Below are 18483 nucleotides of genomic sequence, written 5' to 3'. Positions count from 1 at the left end.
CATAAGGATCAGGGAAAGGTACAGATGGATGGGGTAGATAATGATGAAGAAAGAATATGCCTAACAATGACCTACAGCGGGATGAGGTCAAACGGCCTTGTGAGGCCAGAAATAAGCATTTTGTCACAGACAAGGCCGGATAAGGCAAGAGATAAACAGGAGTAATGGGTGCCGGTCTTAGGGAAGTGGAAGATGTAAACAGGGGAGGAGCAATGTAAAACAAAATAAACCAAATTATATAAATGTTGTGTATTAATTGAATTTGGGGTGTGTATGTCCCCTGCCTTATAGACACTGGACATCACACCCTCTTGCAAGTGTAAAATAAAGGACACTACTGATTCAGATTTTGTCTTGGACTGCAATTATTGAAGTGTGTGAACTTTGTTTCTCACAGAGAGGGTTCTGAAAAGATTTACAAGGATGTTGCCAGGATTGGAGAGTTTGAGATATACAAATAGGCTGGGACATTTTTTCACTGGAGTATAGAAGGCTGAGAAGTGACCTTATAGACCTTTATAAAATCATGAGGGGCATAGTTAATGTTAATAGCAAAGGCATCTTTTTCCCTCAGGTAGAAGGCATATTTTTAAGATAAGAGGAGAAAGATTTAAAAGGGACCTGCAGGACAACCTTTTCACTCTGAGGATGGTTCATATGTGGAATAAACTGCCAGAGGAAGTGGTAGATGCAGGTATAGTTACAAGATTTACAAGTAATTTAGACAGGTACAGTAATAGGATAGATTCAGAGGGATATGGGCCAAATGCAAGTTTAGTTTGGGAAACTGGGTTGCCATGGATGACAACTCAGAGTCTGTTTCCATGCTCTATGACTATGGAAACAGACCTGGGAACACCACCAACTGCAAGGATATTTCCAAGCCATTTAATGTCCTAACTTGGAAATATAGTGCCATTGCTTACAGTCACAGGGTTAAAATCTTAGAATTCCCTCCTTCAGGGCATTGTGGGTCAACCTACAGCATTTAGACTGCAGCAGTTCAAGAAGGCACCTTCTCAATGGCATCAAGGACATGCAATAAATGCTGGCCCAACCAGCAATACCCACATCCCATAAATGAATTTTAAAAAAAAGATGTGGTGCTTTAGTTGTATGGAAGCAATCACGAAATGGGACACAATGTCTGCAAATTCAGACATAATCAAGAAGAAATTATTTGGTTTGGAGATACTGTCAAAAAGAGAAAATTGCCTGGGCCAAAAATCCAGGATACTGTAAAAGAAAGACCTGCTTGTTTCAGCAAGGTAGCCATCCTCATCGAAGAAATTGATGAGGTGCAACAAAGAAATTGTCTGCAACATTCTCTGTGCAGGAAATCCAAGTAATTAAAACTCCTTTAACTTCAAGCAACCCACAAACCTCACATTGTCTGTAACAGAATCCATATCAACAGGTTTTGATCCAGACAACTACCAAACTTCCAAATCAGAAGGAAATGCATGCTCAGAGAATAGTGAATCTCAAGACCACCTGAATTTGAGAGGTCAAAAACTTACAGGAAGCTGGAGTAGTGGTAAAAATAATTGTATACGCAAATGTACAATTATTCATTATGGAATAAAGACTGGGGTGGGGAGATGATGACAGGAAAGGTCTGAAAATACAGATCTTAAGAGCAAATAAGCAGACAAGATTAGAGGTTACAAAAATAATAAAAGGACAAACATAAGGACACTATATTTGAACACACGCAGCATTCAAATTAAAAGAGATGTTCTGGTTGTATAATTTGAGATAAAAAAGTACAATCTAATGGCCACAATGGAAGTGGCTGCAAGATGACCTTGATTGGAGCCTGAATATTGAAGAGTATGTAACATTTAGGAAGGACAGGCAGTTAGGAAAGGGTGGAGGAATGGCCTTAACCCTTTAACCCCTTAATAATAAGATGATACCAGTACAATACAGGGGAATGATCTAAATTTAGGAAACCAGAATGCAGAAGCAGCTGTGTAGAGATAAATGATAAAGGTCCCTTAACAGTAACCATATGGTAGGACAGGGAATAAAGGAAGAAATGTTAGAGTCAGTTAGAAGGGTACAATGTCTATCATGAGTGATTTTAACCTACATATAAACTGAAAAAAATCAGATAGGAAAAAGTAATCTAAATGGGAAATTCTTTGAATGTTTTTGGGAAACATGTTGTGACTACCAGATATCAGGCAAGATCTGATTTTGACCAATGAGATAGCGTCACAGTGGCACAGTGGTTAGCACTGCTGCCTCACAGCGGCTGAGACCCGGGTTCAATTCCCGCCTCAGGCGACTGACTGTGTGGAGTTTGCACGTTCTCCCCGTGTCTGCGTGGGTTTCCTCCGGGTGCTCCGGTTTCCTCCCACAGTCCAAAGATGTGCAGGGTCAGGTGAATTGGCCATGCTAAATTGCCCGTAGTGTTAGGTAAGGGGTAAATGTAGGGGTATTGGGTGGGTTTCGCTTCGGCGGGTCGGTGTGGACTTGTTGGGCCGAAGGGCCTGTTTCCACACTGTAATGTAATGTAATGTAATCTAATCTAACTACTGAACTCATAGTGAAAGTAACCCTTGGTAGCAGTGACCAACAATTATTTTGAATTTAAACGAGGGTAATTATGAAGACATGAAAGCAGGGCTAGCAAAAGTGAACTGGACATTTATGTTAAAGGACAGGTCATTAGAGATGCAAACAATTAAGTGGATATTCCAGAAAGTGCAGAATAGATACATTCCTACAAATGAGAAAAATTCTAAGGGACATGTACTCGCCATCCGTGATTAACTAAAAACGATAAAGGCAGTATCAAACTGAAAGAAAAGATGTATAATTGTGCAAAAGTCAGAAGATTGGACCAAATATAAAAAACAAAATATTTATTAAAATTAAATTACCAAAAGATTAATAAGGAGGGTATGGGAGTATGGGAAAAAATTAGCCAAAGAAATAAAAACAGTTAGGAAACATTTCTTCAGATATTTAGAAAAGAAAAGAGTTAGCAAAATATGTGTTGATCAAATAGAAAATGAGCCTAGGATGTCAGTGGTGGGCAACTTGTTGGAGGGAATCCTGAGAGACAACATTTACATGTAGTTGGAAAGGCAAGGACTGATTAGGGATAGTCAGCATGGCTTTGTGCTTGGGAAATCATGTCTCACAAACTTGATTGAGTTTCTTGAAGAAGTAACAAAGAGGATTGATGAGAGCAGAGTGGTAGACATGATCTACATGGACTTCAGTAAGGCATTTGACAAGGTTGCCCATTGGAGACTGGATAGCAAGGTTAGATCTCATGGAATACGGGGAGAACTAGCCATTTGGATACAGAACTGACTCAAAGGTAGCAAACAGAGGATGGTGGTGGAGGGTTGTTTTTCACTGGAGGCCTGTAACCAGTGGAGTGCCACAAGGATCGGTGCTGGTCCTCTACGTTTTGTCATTTATATAAATGATTTGGGTGTGAGCATAAGAGTTATAGTTAGTAAGTTTGCAGATGACACCAAAATTGGAAATGAACTAGACAGTGAAGAAGCTTATCTCAGATTACAATGGGATCTTGATCAGATGGGCCAATGGGCTAAGAAGTGGCAGATGGAGTTTAATTTAGATAAATGCGAGGTACTGCATTTTGGGAAAGCAAATCTTAGCAGGACTTCTACACTTAATGATAAGGTCCGAGGGAGTGTTGCTGAACAAAGAGACCTTGGAGTGCAGGTTCATAGCTCCTTAAAAGTGGAGTCGCAGGTAGATAGGATAGTGAAGGCGGCATTTGGTATGCTTTTCTTTATTGGTCAGAGTATTGAGTGTAGACATTGGGAGGTCATGTTGTGGCTGTACAGGACATTGGTTAGGCCACTTTTGGAATATTGCATGCAATTCTGGTCTCCTTCCTATCGGAAAGATGTTGTGAAACTTGAAAGTGTTCAGAAAAGATTTACAAGGATTGGAGGATTTCAGCTATAGGGAGAGGTTGAATAGGCTGGGGCTGTTTTCCCTGGAGCATTGGAGGCTGAGGGGTGACATTATAGAGGTTTATTAAGTCATGAGGGACATGGATAGGATAAATAGACAAAGTCTCTTCCCTGGGGTGGGTGAGTCCAGAACTAGAGGACATAGATTTAGGGTGAGGGGGAAAGATATAAAAGAGACCTAAGGGGCAACGTTTTCACACAGAGGATGGTATGTGTATGGAATGAGCTGCCAGAGGAAGTGGTGGAGGCTAGTATAATTGCAACATTTAAAGGCATCTGGATGGGTATATGAATAGGAGGGATATGGGCCAGGTGGGACTAGATTGGGTTGGGATATCTGGTCGCCATGGACGAGTTGGGCCAAAGGGTCTGTTTCCGTGCTGTACAATCTATGACTCTATGAATTAGTAATACAGGATAAAGAAACAGCAGACAAATTGAAAGATATTTTGGGTCAGCCTTCATTAGAGAGGATAAGAGTAACATCCTAGATATAGCTATAAATCAGGAATTGAAGGGGAGGAAGAACTCTAGAAAATTACAATTAGCAGGAAGTCATACTGAGTAAATTATTGGAACTGAGAGTTGACAGGTTCCCGAGCCCTGATGGATTTTATCCAAGGGTCTTAAAAGAAGTAAGTAGTGAGGTAGTTGACACGTGTTTTAATTTTCTAAAACTCATTAGATCAGAAATGTTCCTTTAGATTAGAAAATAGCAAATGTAACTCATTTATTCAAAAAGGAAAGGAGGCAGAAAGCAAGAAGGTCAGTTAAATTAAATCTGTCGCAGGAAAAATGTTAGAAGCTATTATTAAAAACATTTATAACAGGGCACTTGGATAAGTTCAAGATAATCAGGCTGATCCAACACAATTTTGTTAAAGGGTAGCCATATTTAATTAATTTATTGGGGTTCTTTGTAAAAATAGCTTGTGCTATAGGTAGAGAAACCAATAGATATACTGTAGAGTCATAGAGTTATACAGCACAAAACAGACCCTTTGGTCCAACTCGTTTGCACCGACCAGACATCCCAATCTGACTAATCCCATTTGCTAGCATTTGGCCCATATTTCTTGAAACTCTTCCCATTCATATACCCATCTAAATGCCTTTTAGTTGTACCTGCCTCCACCCCCTTCCCCTGGCAGTTCGTTCCATACACTACACCACCCTCTGCATGAATAAGTTACATCTCAGGTCCATTTTAAATCTTTCCTTCTCACTTTGGTCTCCCTGGTATCCCTCCTATAGGATGTTGTGAAACCTGAAAGGTTTCAGAAAAGATTTGCCAGGATGTTGCCAGGGTTGGAGGATTTGAACTGAATAGGGAGAGGCTGAATAAGCTGGGGTTGTTTTCCTTGGAGCTTCAAAGGCTGAGGGGTGACCTTATAGAGGTTTACAAAATCATGAGGGACATGGATAGGGTAAATAGACATGTCCCTGGTGTTGGGGGGTGGGTGGAGGAGTCCACAAGTAGAGGGCATAAGTTTAGGGTGAGAGTGCAAAGATATAAAAGGGACCAAAGGGGCAATAGTTTTACGTAAAGGGTGATGTATGTATGGGGAATGAGCGGCCAGAGGAAGTAGTGGAGGCTAGTACAATAGAATATTTAAAAGGCATCTTGATGGGTATATGAATAGGAAGGGTTTAGAGGGATATGGGTCAATGCTAATAAATGGGACTAGGTTAGGTTGGGATGTCTGGTTGGCAGGGATGAGTTGGACCAAAGGGTCTGTTTCTTTGCTGTACTTCTCTATGACTCTATCTCTTCTAGTTTTGGACTCCCTAGGAAAAAGACCTTGGCTATTCACCCTCATGATTTTATAAGCCTCTAATAAGGTCACCCTTACTTAGGTTTCCAGAAGGCATTTGATAAGTTGACACATTAAACGTTATTACAGAAAATAAAATACAATAACATACTGGCATGATAGAAGCAAAGAAATTGCTAACAAGAAGTAGAGGGTAGGAATGAATGGGTCTTTTCAGGCTAGCAGGATGTCACGTGGTGCGCCACAGGGCTCAGTGCTGGGGACTCAACTCCTTAAAAATTCTCAACATGAATTGGATAAAGGGACTAAAGTGATCAGGAAAGCTAATAAAATGCTATATTTAATGGAGATCGGCAAGAGAGAAAATCCAAGCATTGGGAGGTTTTACAGATCATTGGAGAGACTGAATCTAGAACTAAAGGATCATCATTTAAAATTGTCAGCCATATCAGACAGAAATGAGGAAATAAAATTCTTTCATAGGGTTAAGTGTTTTTGGAATTCCATTCCTTAAAAGGCAGTGGAACATTGCAGGAGGAACATTGCTCTCACTGCACTGCCATTCCTGCTAGTCCCCTAGTCAAAAAGTAAAAAAGTAAAAAAAGTAAAAAAGTAAAAAAAAGATATGTCCCTGGTCTTTAAGGTTAGAGGAGGTGGTTGGGTGGGAGGCCCTACAAAGGTAGGGTCTCGGGTTGAGAAGACACTGACTTATATAGCAGGACGGAAATAAAAATAAGAAGTTCCTCCTTTTCCAGAAACCTCTGCTCTGACTTCAAATTTAAAAGCACAAATCAGTGACTCACCGCTCCCGGCAGGCCCCTGATGCAAGCTCCCACCCTTTGAGTTGCTGCTGCCACTGAGAAACAGAAATGAACCCTTTTATAAGAGGTTGTGTAGGTTGGTCTTGTACTCGGGATTTAAAGGATAAGAGGCCTCCTTATTGAAGCATGCAAGATTCTTAGGGGGATTGACAGGGTAGATGTGGTGAGGTTGCTGCCCCTTGGAGGTATGTTTAGGAGCAGGGGGCAAAATCTTAGGATAAGGAGCTGCTTAATTAAGAGGGGTTGAAGATGAATTTCTTCTCACAGGATCATGAATCTGTGGAATTCTTTACTGCAAAGAGCCTTAAGGACTATGTAAAAATCTGTCCATCTCAGCCTTGAGTATTCTTATTCAAAAAGAGAATCCCTACAATGTAGAAACAGGCCCTACGACCCAACAAGTCCACACCGACCCTCTGGAGTAACCTACCCAGACCCATTCCCCTACATTAACCCCTTACCAATGCACCTAACCTAGACATCCCTGAACACTATGGGCAATTTAGCACGGCCAATTCACCTAACCTGAACATATTTGGATTGTGGGAGGAATCTGGAGCACCCGGAGGAAATCCACACAGACATGGGAGAATGTGCAAACTCTGAGGCTGGAATCGAACCTGGGTTGCTGGCGCTGTGAGGCAGCAGTGCTAACCACTGAGCTGCAGGAAATTGGAGATTGGCCATGATCCCATCGAATGGTAGAACAGACTCGATGGGCTGAATGGCCTCTTTCCGGGGCCATCTTATGTTTGGAAATGACCAATCAATGATCAGATAACTGATGACAGATAAAAGAATCTCCCAGAATAGCTTCACTCTTACGTTAGACCCTGAACTTATGGTCACCTACTATAGTGTTCTAATGTAGCTCAGCATAATCACCATATCTTTCAATTGTACAATTTACAACCTTCTGGAATCTGTTGTGTAACAGCGTTCAATAATTTCAATTCTTAGCATCTGGCCCAATTTTGTTTCCTTTTTCTTTGTTGGTTTTGTTTCTCCCTTTTTTGTGGTTTTACTTTCAGAGAACAGATATTTATCGTTTTGCCATTCACACCCACTCTAGACATAGTTTTTGTAACTTTACTTAGTCCCATTACAATTCCATTTGGTCTAAAACCATCAAATTTATTGCTTATTTGATAAACTCTTTCAACTTTACATTCTATCACAGGACATTTTGATTCCCCACTTCAGTTATTTAATACCTAGTACATCTTTAGCTTTTCCCAGTTCTGACGAAAAGTCAACCACTTGAAATGCTAACACTGTTCCCATTGCCACACATATTGCCAGACCTAGTGACCAATTCAAGCATTTTATGTTTCACATCAGATTTACAAAATCCACAGGAATAATTTGTGTTTGTATTAGTATTTGATTCGCTGCTACTTGTTTTGCAGAAATGCACACCTTTAAAAATTTCTGCTCAAATTTCTGACCAGATTTTCAAGTCTGACCGGATTTGTTCGTCGCTTTTACCTGAACTGCTCTTTATTTCCCGGTCTGTTAGCAAAACTCAAGTTCATAGTCACAGTTCCTTCGTCAGCAAGTGTCTCCCTCTGACTTATTCCAAGTGAATTACAACTGAAATTCCACCCTTCCCCTTTCAGATCCACCCATTCTTAGAGATAACTCCAAGATATTCAGCATTGGTTGGATGGGGACACAATAACAAGATCACTAGAGTGGTAATGCTTTGATGAGTGAATGGAATCCATAAAGATTCAAATCCCATAACATCATCTGTTGGAATTTAAGTTCAATTATATGAAAAGCCTGGAACTGAAAGCTACTATTTTCTCTGTTATTAACAATGCTTTTTGCAATGAGCTTCTACACCATTTGCCCCCTTGCTCTCCTCTGCCTTTGTCAAACGCATGAAAACAAAAACTATTTTCCAATACCTTTTAGTTAAGACAAACAGCTTTACCAGACTTGAAATGGTGTCTCTCTTCACAGATGTTACCAGACCGGCTGAATTTTTCTGGCGCTTTGTGTTTGTTGCAAAACGAAGGATTGAAAATCCACTGTTCAACCAGCAATATTAATACTGCCAGTGACCTCGAATGCAATACTCGTGATGTTAAACTACCCGTTCTTCAAAAACAATTCAGAGACTGATGCATTTGTCTATTTTACAAAGAGTTATCGTTTGGACTCGCCTCTTATTTTTAATGTGTTGCAGTGCTAATTCTTCTTGTGTTCGGTCATTAATTCTATATTAACTCAAGAAAGCCTGGTTAAATTCGATCCTTTTAAAACACTCATTTATTTGGGTCTGGGAGAAGGGTATCCATAAGGAGAGGGATCTGTTTTTAAATTAACTTTTTTGTAACCAACTTGAATAAATTATAGAGTCAGACAGATGTACATCACGGAAACAGACCTTTCAGTCCAACTCGTCCATGCTGACCAGATATCCCAACCCAATCTAGTCTTGCTTGCCAGCACCTGGCTCTATCCCTCAAACCTTTCCGATTCATATACCCATCCCAGATGCCTTTTAAGTGTTGCAATTGCACAAGCCTCCACCACTTACTCTGGCAGCTCGTTCCACACATGCACCACCCTCTGCATGAAAACGTTGCCCCTTACGTCTCTTTTATACTTTTCCCCTCTCACCCTAAACCTATGCTCTCTCATCCTGTACTCCCCCACCCTAGGTGAAAAATGTGTTGCTGGAAAAGCACAATAGGTCAAGCAGCATCCAAGGAGCAGGAGAATCGACATTTTGGGCATAAGCCCTTCTTCAGGGCTTTCCCCCAACCTAGGGAAAAGATTTTGTCTATTTATCCTATCCATCCCCTTCATGATTTTATAAGCCTCTAGAAGGTCACCCCTCAGCCTCTGACCCTCCAGGGAAAACAGCCCCAGCCTATTCAACCTCTCCGTATAGCTCAAATCCTCCAAGCCTGGCAACATCCTTGTAAATCTTTTCTGAACCCAATATTCTTCTGGTAGGAAGGAGACCAGAATTGCACACAATATTCCAAAAGTGTCCAAACCAACATCCTCTACAGCTGCAACATGACTTTCCAACTCCTATACTGAATGTTCTGATCAATAAAGGAAAGCATGCCAACGCCTTCTTCAATATCCTATCTACCTGCCACTCTACTTTCAACCTGCACTCCAAGGTCTCTTTGTTTAGCAAACTCCCTAGGACCTTACCATTAAGTGAATAAGTCCTACTAAGATTTGCTTTCCCAAAATGAACACCTCGCATTTATCTAAATTAAACTCCATCTGCTACTCCTCAGCCCACTGGCCCATCTGATCAAGATCCCGTTGTAATCTTCACTGTCCACTACACCTCCAATTTTAGTGCCATCTGCAAACTTACTAACTATACTTCCTATATTCACATCCAAATCATTTTATATAAATGACAAAAAGCAGTGGACTCAGCACCGATCCTTGTGGCACTCCACTGGTCACAGGCCTCCAGTCTGAAGAACAACCCTCTACTACCACCACCGCCTTCTACCTTTGAGCCAGTTCTGTATCCAAATGGCTAGATCTCTCTGTATTTCATGAGATCTAACCAGTCTCCCATGCGAAACTTTGTCAAATGCCTTACTGAAGCCCAAATAGATCACGTCTACTGCTCTGCCCTCATCAATCCTCTTTGTTACTTCAAGAAACTCCATTAAGTTTGTGAGACATGATTTCCCAAACACAAAGCCATGTTGCCTTTCCAAATACGTGTAAATCCTGTCCCTCAGGATTCCCTCCAACAACTAGCTCACCACCAATGTCAGGCTCACTAGTCTGTAGTTTCCTGGCTTGTCCTTACTACCTTTCTTAAATAGTGGTACCACTTTAGCCAACCACCAGTCTTCTGGCACCTTACTTGTGACTATCGATATAAATATCTCAGCAAGAGGCCCAGCAATCACTTCCCTAGCTTCCCACATAGGTCTAGGGTACACCTGATCACGTCCTGGGAATTTATTCATCTTTATGCGTTTCAAGACTTCCAGCAGTTCGGACATTTTTCAAGATGTCACCATCTATTTCCCCACATTCTATATCTTCCATGTCCTTCTCCACAGTAAACACTGATGCAAAATACCTGTCTCCTACGGCTCCACACAAAGGCTGCCTTGTTGATCTTTGAAGGGGAAACAGCGAGGTCTGCAGATGTTGGAGATCAGAGTTGAGATTGTGTTGCTGGAAACTCAACGTTTTGGTCTGGAGCCATTTCTCAGGAATGAAGGGCTTCCTGATGAAGGGCTCTGGCCCGAAACATCAATTTTCCTGCTCCTCAGATGCTGCCTGACCAGCTGTGCTTTTCCAGCAACACACTGTCAACTTTGATCTTTGAGGGGCCCTATTTTCTCCCTAGTTACCCTTTTGTCCTTAATGTATTTGTAAAAACTCTATGGATTTTTCTTAACCCTATTTGCTAAAGCTATCTCATGTCCCCTTTTTGACCTCCTGATTTCCCTCTTAAGTATACTCCTACTGCCTTTATACTCTAAGGATTCACTCAATCTATCCTGTCTATACCTGACCTATGTTTCCTTCTTTTTCTTAACCAAACCCTCAATTTCTTTAGTCATTCAGCATTCCCTACACCTACAAGCCTTTCCTTTTCACAAGAATATACTGTCTCTGGACTCTCGTTATCTCATTCCTGAAGGCTTCCCATTTTCCAGCTGTCCCTTTACCCACGAACATCTGTCCCCAGTCAGCTTTTTAAAGTTCTTGCCTCATATCGTCAAAGTTAGCCTTCTTCCAATTTAGAACTTCAACTTTAGGATCTGCTCTATCCTTTTCCATCACTATTTTAAAACTAATAGAATTATGGTGGCTGGCCCCAAAATGCTTCTCCACTGACACCTCAGTCACCTGACCTGCCTTATTTCCCAACAGTAGGTCAAGTTTTGCACCTTCTCTAGTAGGTGCATCCACATGCTGAATCAGAACATTTTCTTGTACACACTTAACAAGTTCCTCTCCATCTAAGCCCTTAACAGTATGGTAACCCCAGTCTATGTTTGGAAAGTAAAAATCCTCTACCATAACCACCCTATTATCCTTACACATAACTGAAATCTCATTATAAATTTGCTTCCCAATTTTCCGCTGACTATTAGGGGGTTTTTAATACAATCCCAATAAGGTGATCATCCCTTTCTCATTTCTCAGTTCCACTTAAATAAGTTCCTTCGATGTATTCCCAGGAATATCCTCCCTAAGTACAGCTGTAATGCTATCCCTTATCTAAAAGACCACTCCCCCTCCTCTTTTGCCTCCCTTTCTGTCCTTCCTGTAACATTTGTATCCCGGAACATTAAGCTGCCAGTCGTGTCCATCCCTGAGCCATGTTTCTGTAATTGCTATGATATCCCAGTCTCATGTTCCTAACCATGCCCTGAGTTCATCTGCCTTTCCTGTTAGGCCTCTTGCAGTGAATTAAATGCAGTTTAATTCATCAGTCCTACCTTGTTCCCTCTCTGTCCCTGCCTGTCCTGACTGTTTGACTTGCTTCTTTTCTCAACTGTCCACGTCTCAGATTGATCTCTTTCCTCACTATCTCCCTGGGTCCCACCCCCCCACCCCCACCTTACTAGTTTAAACCCTCCCAAGCAGCTCTAGCAAATCTCCCTGTGAATATATTAATCCCTTTCCAATTCAGGTGCAATCCATCCTTCTTGGACAGGTCACTTCTACCCCAGCAGACATTCCAGTGATCCAAAAATGTGAATCCTTCTCCCATACACCAGCTCCTCAGCCATGAATTCATCTGCTCTAACCTCCTATTCCTACCCTCACTATCTTGTAGCACCAGGTGTAATCCAGATATTACTACCCTCGAGGACCTCCTTTTTAAATTCATCCCTAATTTTTTATATTCTTCCTTCAGAATTTCATTCTTTTCCTTTCCTATGTCGTTGGTTCTAATGTGTACAATGACGTGCTGCTGGGCTCTCTCCCCTTTGAGAACATTCTGCACCCTCTCTGAGATATCCTTGATCCTGACGTCAGGGAGGTAGGATCGTCTGTCTGTGCCTCGGATTAGACAGTCCCTTAACACAATCGATCGCTTGGAACCTGACATACCCCTCATTACATTAGAACCTGTCTTGATACCAGAAACTTGGCTGTTCACGCTACCATTCATGAACCCATCACCCCCTACATTTTCCAAAACAAGCATACTTGTTTGAAATGGGGATAGCCACAGCAGACTCCTATACCACCTGCCTACTTGTTTTACCTTTCCTGGAGTTAACTCATCTATGTAACTGTATCTGCAGCTTTTCTCCCATCCTATAACTGCCATCCATCACACCCCCTTGCTCTTGTAAATTCCTCATTGCCTCTAGCTGTCACCCCAACCGATTCATTCAATCTGATAGGATTTGCAACCAACAGCATTTGTTGCAGATATAATCTTCAGTAACATGTAAACTCTCCCTAAACTCCCACATCCGACAAGAAGAGCATATCACTCTACTAAGGGCTATTTTGCTTCTTCCGATCTACAGGCCCAGAAAATAGCACCATCTTATTCCTGTATAAAACACTGATCCAGGCTAACTTAATACTTACGACTTAAGAGACGTATCTCAATAAAACATAATCAAGAAAGAACCCACTGTAGATTTACAGCAAGGCTATACTTAAAACTATTCACTTATCTGTTTCTGTGCTGTGACCTCTCCCAAATAGGTTCATCCAAGATCAGTTGTGAACTTTGCTGTTTGTTAAGTTTTCCTAGACACACTCTGATGTCCAACTATACATGAATTCAAACAGCAAAGGCAGTAACTGCACAGGTTCACTCTTGTGTTAAATGAAGATGTGGAGCCAATTCACCCCTGTTCACCTGACAATTTTATGATTTGGGGTATTCTGTCTGAAACAGTGCTAACAAACTTGGGAGCCTCACCAGGTGTAACAAATTGGAGAACTTAGTCAGGGTTTCAGGCATATCAATGTAACTCCAGATCCACAGCAATGTGCCTGACATTCTGACGTGGCCTGGCAAGCCACTTCAAGAGTAGTTATGGATGGGCAATTAATGAGTAGGTTTGGAAATCAAGTGAGAATAGTGGGAGAGAAGACAATACAAAAATATGACAATTACATTGCTAGGTGTAGTTTATGAGCCACTAGTAGAAGGATGTAGAGGAACAAATCTGCAAGAAAATTATAGAAAAATACTACCATTCTAGTTATAATGTCAACTTCACTTACCCAAACATAGACTGGGATACTGTAGTGTACCTGTATTGGGTTCAGGAGAACTTCGTACAGCAGTACATTTCCTGTTTGACAAGAAAGGAAGCACAGTTGGACCTGATTATTGGAAATGAGGTGAGTCAAGTGGAACAAGTATAAGTGAGGGAACATTTAGGAGACAGTGATCATTGCATTAAAGCTTCAGGATGATGGTGGAGAATGATATGCAACACTCTAGAGCAAGAACAATCAATTGGAGGAAAGGATGCCTCATTGGGACAAGAACAGAACAGAGCTGAGCAGGATTGAATGGAACAAGAGGTTGGTGGAAAAAAATTGTAACTGAACAATGGGATACACTCCTAGAGGAGATGGTTCTGGTACAGTCAGTGTGTATCCTCTCAAACAGAAAAGGTGCAACAAACAAATCCAGAGCTCCCTGGATGACAAAGGAGGTAGGAATTAAGATAAAAAAGAAAAAGTGTGCTTATGACATGTCAGGTAAATTGAGAACCAAGTGGAATATTGAAGGTCCAGTGTGGAGGTCAAAAAGCAAATAAGAGCAGCAAAAAGGAATTATGAGAAAAGACTAGTAGCCGGTATAAAAGAAGTCACAAAGTCTTCTGTAGCCATATGCACAGTAAAAGATGGAGCAAAACCACTTATGTATCAAGAAAGGAATGCAACCTGGAGGAAGAGGGAATGGCCAATATATTAAATGAATACCATGCACCTGTCTTTACCAATGATAGAACTGCTACCGAGACCATGGTGATAGTGCCTCCCACCCGCCCTCCTCCTCTAACCTAATAATAAGACCCGTTGTGATAAGTAGGTAAGTGCTGCATTTTGCTTGTTCTATTCTTTAGACCTAGTTTTTTTTAAAAGGTTACTTTTAGAGGGATGGCAGTGAAGGCAGTGCAATGTTCCTATTGCATCATGTTTGAGATGAGGGATGCCATGGTCATCCCTGCTGATTACACTTGCAGGAAGTACACCCATCTCCAGCTCCTCCAAGACCGTGTTAGGGAACTGGAGCTGGAGTTGGATGAACTTAGGATCATTTGGGAGGCAGAGAGGGTCATAGATCGGAGCTTTAGGGAAGTAGTAACTCCAAAGATTGCAGACAGATGGGTGACAATGAGGGGGACTGGGAGGAAGCAGCCAGTGCAGGGACCCCCTGCGGCCGTTCCCCTCAAGAACAAGTATACCGTTTTGGATACTTGTGGGGGGGACGACTTACCAGAGGTAAGGCCTCTGGCACGGAGCCTGTCCCCGTTACTCAGAAGGGAAGGGTGGAGAAGAGCAGAGCAATAGTCATTGGGGACTCGATAGTTCAGGGCACAGATAGGCGGTTCTGTGGGGGCGAGAGAGACTCACGTTTGGTATGTTGCCTCCCAGGTGCAAGGGTACGTGACATCTCTGATCATGTTTTCCGGGTCTTTAAGGGGGAAGGGGAGCAGCCCGAAGTCGTGGTCCACATTGGCACCAACGACATAGGTAGGAAGAGGGCTGAGGATGTTAGGCAGGCTTTCAGGGAGCTAGGTTGGAAGCTCAGAGTTAGAACAAACAGAGTTGTTGTCTCTGGTTTGTTACCCGTGCCACGTGATAGAGAGTCGAGGAATAGGGAGAGAGAACAGTTAAATGCGTGGCTACAGGGATGGTGTAGGAGGGAGGGATTCCGGTATCTGGATAACTGGGGTTCTTTCTGGGGAAGGTGGGACCTCTATAAACAGGATGGTCTACACCTGAACCTGAGGGGCACCAGTATCCTTGAGGGGAGGTTTGCTGTGCTCTTGGGGGGGGGTTAAACTAACTCTACAGGGGCATGGGAACCTAGACTGTAGCTTTAGGTTGCAGGACCTGGAGTGTAGGGAGGTTAGGAACATGGCATCAATCTCAAAGGAGGGTGCCTGTAAACAGGAAAGTGGCTTGAAGTGTGTATACTTCAATGCAAGAAGTATACGAAATAAGGTAGGTAAACTTGCAGCGTGGGTTGGTACCTGGGATTTCGATGTTGTGGCTATTACAGAGACATGGGTAGAACAGGGACAGGATTGGCTGTTGCAGGTTCCAGGGTTGAAATGTTTCAGTAGGGTCAGAGGTGGGGGTAAAAGAGGGGGAGGTGTGGCATTGCTTGTCAAAGATAGTATTACAGCAGTGGAAAGGACGATGGATGAAGACTCGCCATCTGAGGTAGTTTGGGCTGAGGTTAGGAATAGGAAAGGTGAGCTCACCCTGTTAGGAGTTTTCTACAGGCCTCCTAATCGTCTTAGAGGCGTAGAAGAAAGGATTGCGAGGATGATTCAGGAGAAGAGTGAAAGTAATAGGGTGGTTGTTACGGGGGACTTTAACTTTCCAGATATTGACTGGGAAAGCCATAGCTCGAGTTTGTTAGATGGGTCGGTGTTTGTCCAAGGGGGCATAGCTTTAAATTAAAGGGGGGGTAGGTATAGGGCAGATGTTAGGGGTAGGTTCTTTACTCAGCGAGTCGTGAGTTCATGGAATGCCCTGCCAGTAGCAGTGGTGGACTCTCCCTCATTATGGGCACTTAAGCGGGCATTGGATAGGCATATGGAGGATAGTGGGCTAGTGTAGGTTAGGTGGGCTTGGATCGGCGCAACATCGAGGGCCGAAGGGCCTGTACTGCGCTGTATTCTTCTATGTTCTATGTTCTATGTGTGCAGAAGGATTTCCTGACACAATATATGGACAGGCCAACAAGAGGTGAGGCCATACTGGATTTGGTTCTGGGTAACGAACCAGGCCAGGTGTTAGAATTGGAGGTGAGCACTTTGGGGACAGTGACCACAATTCAGTGACTTTTACTCTAGTGATGGAGAGGGATAAGTGTGCACTGCAGGGCAAGAGTTATAGCTGGGGGAAGGGAAATTATGATGCAGTGAGGCACGACTTAGGATGCGTGGCTTGGAAAAGTAGGCTTCAAGGCATGGGCACAATTGATATATGGAGCTTGTTCAAGGAGCAACTATTGAGTGTCCTTGATAAGTATGTACCTGTCAGGCAGGGAGGAAAGGGTCGTGTGAGGGAGCCGTGGTTTAATAAGGAATTGGAATCCCTTGTTAAATGGAAGAGGGCGGCCTATGTAAAGATGAGGCGTGAAGGTTCTATTGGGGCTATTGAGAGTTATAAGGTAGCCAGGAAGGATCTGAAGAGAGAGCTAAGAGCAGCAAGGAGGGGATATGAAAAGTCCTTGGTTGGTAGGATTAGGGAAAACCCAAAGGCTTTCTATAGGTATGTCAGGAATAAAAGAATGACTAGGGTAGGAATAGGTCCAGTCAAGGATAGTAGTGGGAAGTTGCGTGTGGAGGCTGAAGAGATTGGGGAGACACTGAATGAATACTTTTCGTTAGTATTCACTCAGGAACAGGACATTGTTGCCGATGTGAATACTGAGTCACAATTAATTAGAATGGACGGCTTTGAGGTGTGTTGAGAAGAGGTGTTGGAAATCCTGGAAAGGGTGAAAATAGATAAGTCCCCTGGGCCTGATGGCATTTATCCTAGGATTCTCTGGGAAGCAAGGGAGGAGATTGCAGAGCCATTGGCCTTGATATTTATGTCCTCGTTGTCTACAGGAATAATGCCAAAAGACTGGAGGATAGCATATGTGGTTCCCTTGTTCAAGAAGGGGAGTAGGGATAACCCTGGTAACTATAGGCCGGTGAGTCTCACTTCTGTTGTGAGCAAAGTCTTAGAGAGAATTGTAAGGGATAGGATTTATGAACATCTGGATAGGAATAATGTGATCAAGGATAGTCAGCATGGTTTTGTGAAGGGCAGGTCGTGCCTCACAAACCTTATTGAATTCTTTGAGAAGGTGACTAAGGAGGTGGACGCGGGTACAGTGGTAGATGTAGCCTTTATGGATTTTAGTAAGGCATTTGATAAGGTTCCCTATGGTAGGCTACTGCAAAAAATACGGAGGTATGGCATTGAGGATGAGTTGGAGGTTTGGATTAGGAATTGGCTGGCTGGAAGAAGACAGAGGTTGGTAGTTGATGGTTCATCTTGGAGTGCAGTTACTAGCGGTGTTCCGCAACAATCTGTTTTGGGACCATTGCTGTTTGTCATTTTTATAAATGACCTGGAGGAGGGGCTAGAAGGTTGGGTGAGCAATTTTGCGGATGATATGAAAGTCGGTGGAGTTGTTGACAGTGAGGAAGGATGTGTCAGGTTACAGCGGGATATAGATAAGCTGCAGAGCTGGGCAGAAAGGTGGCAAATGGAGTTCAATGTAGGTAAGTGTGAGGTGATTCACTTTGGTAAGAGTAACAAGAAGATGGGGTACTGGGCTAATGGTCGGATACTTGGCAGTGTGGATGAGCAGAAGGATCTTGGTGTCCATGTACACAGATCTCTGAAAGTTGCCACCCAGGTAAATAGTGCGGTGAAGAAGGCATATGGCGTACTGGCTTTTATTGGTAGAGGAATTGAGTTTTATTGGTAGAGGAATTGAGACTCTGGTGCGGCCGCATCTGGGGTATTGTGTGCAGTTTTGGTCGCCATACTATAGGAAGGATGTGGAGGCACTGGAACGGGTGCAGAGGAGGTTTACCAGGATGTTGCCTGGTATGGTAGGAAGATTGTATGAGGAAAGGCTGAGGCACTTGGGGCTGTTTTCATTGGAGAAAAGAAGGTTTAGGGGTGACTTGATAGAAGTGTACAAGATGATTAGGGGTTTAGATAGGGTTG

This window comes from Chiloscyllium plagiosum, unplaced genomic scaffold (assembly GCF_037043375.1).
Source record: "Chiloscyllium plagiosum isolate Xiang-an unplaced genomic scaffold, Cpla_swu_hap1 HiC_scaffold_8, whole genome shotgun sequence".
Classification (NCBI taxonomy): domain Eukaryota; kingdom Metazoa; phylum Chordata; class Chondrichthyes; order Orectolobiformes; family Hemiscylliidae; genus Chiloscyllium; species Chiloscyllium plagiosum.
The sequence above is the reverse complement of the archived record's forward strand: the minus strand, read 5'-3'. Positions refer to the sequence as shown.